We start from the raw sequence: 7,134 nt of genomic DNA, 5'->3' as shown, positions 1-7,134 counted from the left end.
GAGGTCGCACAGATTAAATTTCGGGAGCATATGCGACCAAAATGGTCGCAATTTCGAGCCTTGTGCTGGGTTCATGAATATTAATCACGTTGTCAGTGTTCGCTCAAACTGATTTGCTGAAATCAAAACAAGGACGGTAATGATATCGGAATTATATCGTATCGACCGAAATTAAGAAATATATCGTAATATCAATTTTGGCCATATCGTCCAGCCCTAAGTCAAGGTATCGGTATCGGTATCGATATCGAACATTTTTGAACGATACCCAGCCCTAGTCAGCACAGCTTCTAGATGGCTGCATAAGTTTTGATGCCAACACAGCTATTTGACAACTGGCCAAACTCACCGATGACAACTGTTTTATGTTTATTGTGACACCTTCAGTTTTGCTAATGGGATATTCCGTGTCAACTCAACCAGAGGTCCCCAGCTCAAATTTTTGATTTTGCTAATATTTATTCTGAACAGTTGAACTTTATTTGGGGTTAATCAGAGGTACCTATTTAACGTGAGTTTGAATGTGATTGCTTAATTCTGAACACAGCCACATCTATGGTTGTAACGATATACTGGTATGACGGTCTATCACAGTTTGAACGTGCATGGTTATCATACCATAAACATTTGCAAAGTGGCTGCAAAAGCAGGCAATACATCCAACATGTTCGCTCATATTCTCATATTCACGGGCACCATCCATGCAGATGAAGGTGTGCCGCATTTATAAAAAGTTATAAATTAAGGCCGTATGATTTCCTTGATGCAGAGGGAATCCCGGTGCCGTGAACTAGGGGTGTGTGATATTGACAAAAAATTATATTTCGATATTTTCTGGGATTTTATCGATAACGATAATTAGACGATATTTTGCTGAGTGTGTTATTGTGCTGGTACCTTAAGGACTGCCGAAGACAGCTGACTCCTAATGTTTTAATATTCTTCATATTCTGTATGGTGGTCAGTTCATACTGATAGAAATTAATCTTTTTCAATAAGTTTAAACTGATTTTTGCATTTTATGGGCATTTTTACCTTTATAAAGCCATTTTTTCTAAAAGTGTCCATTATCTTTTGAGTCAAATTCTTATATAATGCGCACACGCACTAGTCTAGACTTCACGTAATGTATGCGTGCGCTCTGTAGGGATGTTTTGAATGGTTTTTGCAAAATACTCGATAATGTCAAATCGCACATTGTTAAAAGAACAATTACGATATTATCGCAGACGATATATATCGCACACCCCTACCGTGAACATGGAATTTACAGTAGGCTATAATCTGTTGGATGGATAAATCAAAAGTAGATATAATATGTGTCTGTGAAGCACGAAGAGACCGTGATATAAATATTCTGCTTGTTTCTGCATGTCTCTGAAAGGCGACGTTTTATCTACTACACACTGAAGTACGCACGACACTAATGGTGTTTTCAGCATCTACATAAACATGAACATCACCAGAGCTGCTCTGAGAGAAAACTTAAATAAACATGTCCTAGTTTTTTTTGAGAAAAAACATTAAATACTCTCTGAAACTTAAAGGTCCGCTACAACCCGTCAAAATAAAAGTTCGAGTTAACTTGAAATTATGACAGAAATATATTAGCATTGTACAATGCACTTCAAAGTTGTAATAACAACAATATTCTTTATAATAATGAATTTAAACAATATTTTTGAAGGAATATCATGTTTGTCCATGTTTTAACGTCGGTGGACTTGACAATGGTGTGTATTGACATATTTTCACGGTTGAAACGAGATACCTTCTGATGTTCATTCATGTTTATTTCGTGCTATGAATAGTAAAGATGAAGAGATGATCAGTTCATGTCCCGCTTGACTGAGGCGATACAGCAATCTGTCACGACACGTTAAAGAGCCACAAAACAGTATTTGTTGTTTGAATTTCTTTTAAAAAAATGACAAAATTTGAACACTGAGACTAAGTTAACCAGCTCTGTCTTGTCTGTCAGCTCATCGTCAGTGTCCTCTTTGCTCCGTATTTGTATTTGAGGTATTTTTCAATGCGTGAGAACATGATGTATGGCATAAAAGTTCCATGGTTTGCCGGACGTAGCAACAGTAACTAAGGGGGGCAGGTCTTTGAGAAAGGTCAATTTAGAGTAGGGGGAGGTTGCTCAGGTTCTGAGATAACAACATGAACATCTTTCTTTATAGTAGAAAATGACATCTGGAGTTTGTGCTAGAGTGCAGGGTCAGAATTAACATGCTGCCTATGGTAAGCATTTATTTTACTTTGCTTGGCAGTGGAATCTGGCAGAATAGATTTAAATAGTTATTAATAAATACATAATAAATTACTAATAAATGCATAATTACCAAACAAAAATGACACGCTCTGAATTATTTTTTTTTTGCATTTTTTCTCATTTTGTACAAAGATTAAACAAACCGTCTGAAATGACCCAAATTGCATAAAAATCTATTCCAAATTATACTAAAATAAGATATTTTATGTATATAAACAATCAATTGAATATAAAAGCACAAAAACTGCCAATCTGGGACATATATCTATAATGGAATATACTCTGCAGTGGTTGCACCACATGATATTTGGTCGCACCCATAGACTGTATAAAAACATGGATGTAGTGTCTGTGACGTCACCCGAACACTTTGGAAATCATGCCAAATAGTGCATAAAATTAATATGAATAAATTTAGGGTAATTTCAAAGATGTTTACAAAAAAAAGTTATGGCCAGACGGTCGCACCACATGATATTTTGACACTTTGAATAACAGAAAAATTACAAATAACTAATGTTTTTTGAAAAGTTAAAGTGAGTTCATACATGGGAGAGGTCCTTCATATATATGGCATCTTTTTTATGCATTTAAACCAATTTTTAACTGAAAAAAATGCAATCGGACAGAAAATTTAGGCGTCATGTCATTGACCCATATATAAAATTATTTAATTTACAAGTGTCATGTTTGTGATTTTTTTTATTCATATAAGCTATAGCTTCTGACCTTTAAATCAAAACATACTCATGATTTTATGACATCAATTACTGCTTTATTTAATCAGAAACATAGTCTAAATGTTATTTGTGTATTTTACTTTCATTTTTTTAAAAGTAGGCCAACAGCGCCCCTTCGGAATTATAACTCCTTACCGAACGGGCGTTAGGACTGGGGGGAGGCTGTCATTGCTGCCACTGCACGTGCTATTACTGTTTACTCTATCACACACCGAACGGTCATTCTGTCATTCTCTGTTTAAATGCAGTGATCCAAAAGAGTGAATCTAATCATCATTCAGACAAAACTTTGCTTCAAGAATGAGCCACACTGCTGACCTGATCTAATCGCTAGCACACCCGGAGTATGTGAGTTAACCTATTCCTCTTATCGGTACGATAATATCGTGCATCCCTAGTTTTTATAGCAGTTTGCAATGGTCAGTGGTATTTATATACTGTATGGGCATCAACACTAACTCTGACAGAGGAACTATTCACTGGTCATGTTGAGCTGCCTTCACACCAACACTTTTGACAAATTCAGAATGTTTTTATTTGCTATTTTAATTTGTGTTTTGCTCTGTGTAATAATTCTGAATGGATCCATATATAACTAGGTTAAAGGTGCACACCGCATCGGACCGAGTCCCAAAACACACTTGTAGCCAATCAGCAGTAAGGGGGCGTGTCTTGTAATGACAGGGAGAAGAGAGCGCTCAGTTTGAGTGCACAGGACGGATATTAGCAGATTGACTATAGATAGAGAGAGAGATGGCAGATAAAAAAAGGAAAATATCAGAGATACAAAACATTAAAAAGAAGGGTTACGATCAGGCAAGAGGTAAATATCGGAGCAGCTTTCCAGTGGTGGAGAGAACTCAAGGAGCGGGAAGGGCTCGAATCGGACACCGAGTTTGCGTTGTTTCTTTTTGATAGGTGAGTAATGTTGATTTTGCTTCGTTTCACACAACTTTTCTGCGTTGGCTTTTGTTTGAATATGCGTGTGTGTCATCACTTGTTTCCGCGATCGTCGTTATGCCAGGGCTGTGTACATACTTGTGGGGTGGAGATTTCAAAACGAGGGCGAGGTCCTGTTGGGGTATGGGCGTGTTTGTTTTGGTGCTTTCAAATATCAACATCGTTTGGCAAAAATCGGTTAGTGCACCTTTAACGCGACTGGTATAGTGGTCTGTTGGCATGTCCGTGTGGTCCTGTTTGGTATTGCAGCTTGACTTGTAGTTATTTAGGCCTATATACGTATAGTTTTTGCTGTTGCATTGTATACATAAATTGTGAATTCTGAAAATTCAAAAAATAAAAACATTTCTTGAAAAAAGCGTTCAGAATTTAGTGGGAATCATCCTCAATCTTGAATGTGGTAAAATAATTTTTTTCAAGTTGTGCTGTGCGATATTGAAGAAAAATGGGAAATGTGATACCTTGTTAAAGCAATATTTGATATGCGATACGATATTGCTTTAAGTGTGAAATCAATTTAAATTATATTTAAAAATATTTAAAATCTAAAAATTGTATAACCAATGTATATGTTTCACATTCTTTCTTGCAAAAGAAAGCATCGCTACAACTTCTGTGACCAGCAGTGTTTTAGCACTACATAAAAAAGCAATGTCACAAATCTAAAAAAACAAAAAACAAAACAAACAACACTAAGATACAAATGAAATAAACAGTGTTTTAACTTTCAGGCAGGCTTACAATATATATATTTGACAGTAGCATTCAAGTAAGAAACAATATAGAAACTGAAATCAAATGTAAAACTAAATCACTGCATAGTCTTCACATTAATGAATATCCATTGATTCATAATAAAGCTACAAAGGTTATTCAGTCAAGAGCTTGTCAGTTAAGCCTGGTTCTGTGATCAGTAGTAAATACTGCCCCATCCGAAGGCCAGAGGGCGCTCTCGCACTGAAACTCCAAATATGCCCTGCAGAAGAAAGGTAATGCACACCTTTCCAGGAAATCCCTGTCGCTGCAGCTGAATAGACAGAAAATTTAACTGCTTCCATTGATTCAACATGACTAATAAATACAAGACTACAACAAGATATGATTTATCTGAGTTCTTCTTTTTTATTTTTCATTATAATAAAGTATATTTATAATGCAGTGCTAATCGACATAGCCTTTATTACTGCATTGAATACTATGAAATATGTTGCGTGCCTTATGGACCCTTTTCACTAGACTAATGATGCGTTTTAACGGTCATCAGCATCGTAAATCCTCGAAAGTTTTTCATATTTGTATTTTTAAAAAAATGTATGTACATTTATAACACTATTCTTTGTATTATATCACCTTTGCATCAAATTACTAAAAAAAAAAAACAGTTAACGCTAATGCGAGGGTGTTTCTAATGTAGCGTCTAGGGAGGGATGGTAAATTTGACATCGTTCTCTCTTCTGACTGCCGTTATCAGTCTCTCTCAATTTTTTTTCCTTTTATTGAAAGTCATGAAAACACTATCGTGGAGTTTTTCTTTTGCTATTTGAGCAAATGGGAATGCAAAAAATATATCTGTGGTACTCTCCCATTCCCTGCTTTTCAAGTTAACCCAACTATGACGACTTCCGCTGCTGAGAAACCCGGAAATGTGAAAAAAGTCCATTCTGTGTAAGAAGCTACATCATCTCACAAAATAATTTTATTTCAAACACTCGAATGACGTTATGAAGTTATGAGTTTGGAGTAAAAACATAAAATGTCTTTTGTTGGACAAGATGTTCATAAATGCTTCTCATGTTTGAAAGATGTTTGATACGTGTTGCTTCTTCAAATGCATGTTATAAGTGACTCAAACTTGCGGTGCTTTCAGATGGAGCAGCATTTACTACTGCTTGTGCGCGCTTCAGGTGTGTGTCAGACAGACAGCACGAGACGCAAGGAGATGTTTTCTGCAACTTATTGCACTTAACTCTTTTTAACGTCAAGCAAGTCATGTAAGTAACAGTTGCGTGCCCAGTGTGTTCTCTGCTATATGCGTCGACCTAAAACCTAACTTTTCGGAATGTTTAGAGGTAGCCTATTATTAAAATAAGAATTCAAATATTGCATGCCATTACAATATGCATATTGAGATATGTATTGTAGCTTTTCACTACTAATGAAACCAGGCATTCTCAGTCGCTCTGAAATTTTATTAAAGCACTAAAGGGGGTTACTGTTTTAGCCGTAACCCACGCCGTACACAGCAGAAAAAGACAAAGAAGAATAGCACTCATTACTCTGTGCTTTCACTCTCCCAACTAATTCTGAACTCTCTCTAGCCCATCTTCCCCACTTTGCTGGACCATCCCCCGCCCCTTAAAGTGAACAGACTAACAGCTATAACCAGTTATTGCTAAATTAACTTTGCTGAACATCATGACATTAACAAATGTCCTTCAACATTTGTAGCAACATCACACTGCCCTTCCTTAAAAAGAAGAACCCTCGTCCATGAGAGGGCAAACAAAGTCTTTGAGGTGCCCAGTCCGGTGTCTCTGCCTCTTTGGCCACACAACAGGCTGGGGATCTCAGCCCATAAGAAAATGGGGTGCAGGGACATGGGACACATGAGAAAGTCCAAGAGAACTGGCTGGGTGTGGGGTGTTTGGGGAAAGGGGCTACTGAACAACTGGAGTGTGTGGCTCAAACATCTCTGTAGGCCATGAGAGTGAAAGGAAGGTGAGTGTCCCAGTCCCGCTGATGTTCAGCTGTAAGGATGGCTAGCTGCTGGGTCAAGGTTCTGTTAAATCTTTCAACAAGGCAATTGCTTTGTGGGTGCAATTAGGGCTGCACAATTAATCGAATGCTATTGTCATGCGCAATTTGTTAAAAAAGCCGGTTCTGTAATCAGCAGGAAATCATCATCACATGCTTTCAGATGGAACCGAATTTACTACACAGAGCCGTAGTTCACTGACAAGTTACGCAAAAAAAATCTTTTTATTCTTTTTACAAGTTACGCAAAAAGTCGAATCGCGATCTCGATTCCATTTCGATTTATCGTGCAGCCCTAGGTGCAATGGCGTTGCACGTGTTTTCTGCATGCCACAAACAGCTTGGATTCAAAATTCCTCCCTTAATCACTACGAAAGACCTCTGCCATACTGAGCCTGCTGA

At 37.2% G+C, this 7,134-nt stretch overlaps 1 protein-coding gene across 2 annotated transcripts in view; it reads left to right on the top strand.

Moving 5' to 3' along the window:
• LOC107700860 (regulatory-associated protein of mTOR-like) overlaps window positions 1–7,134 on the top strand; it is a 66,623-nt gene that overhangs the window by 16,090 nt on the left and 43,399 nt on the right. The window contains exon 1 of one of the 2 annotated variants that reach the window (XM_016502697.1): window positions 3,337–3,362. The exons of the other annotated variant lie outside the window; for it this stretch is intronic. The gene's annotated coding sequence lies outside the window, so the exon portion shown is untranslated. Of the gene's footprint in view, window positions 1–3,336; window positions 3,363–7,134 lie in introns of those variants that run through there. 2 annotated transcript variants of the gene reach the window in all.

This window comes from Sinocyclocheilus anshuiensis, unplaced genomic scaffold, assembly GCF_001515605.1.
Source record: "Sinocyclocheilus anshuiensis isolate Anshui unplaced genomic scaffold, SAMN03320099.WGS_v1.1 scaffold1605, whole genome shotgun sequence".
Classification (NCBI taxonomy): Eukaryota; Metazoa; Chordata; class Actinopteri; order Cypriniformes; family Cyprinidae; genus Sinocyclocheilus; species Sinocyclocheilus anshuiensis.
The sequence above is the reverse complement of the archived record's forward strand: the minus strand, read 5'-3'. Positions and strand labels throughout refer to the sequence as shown.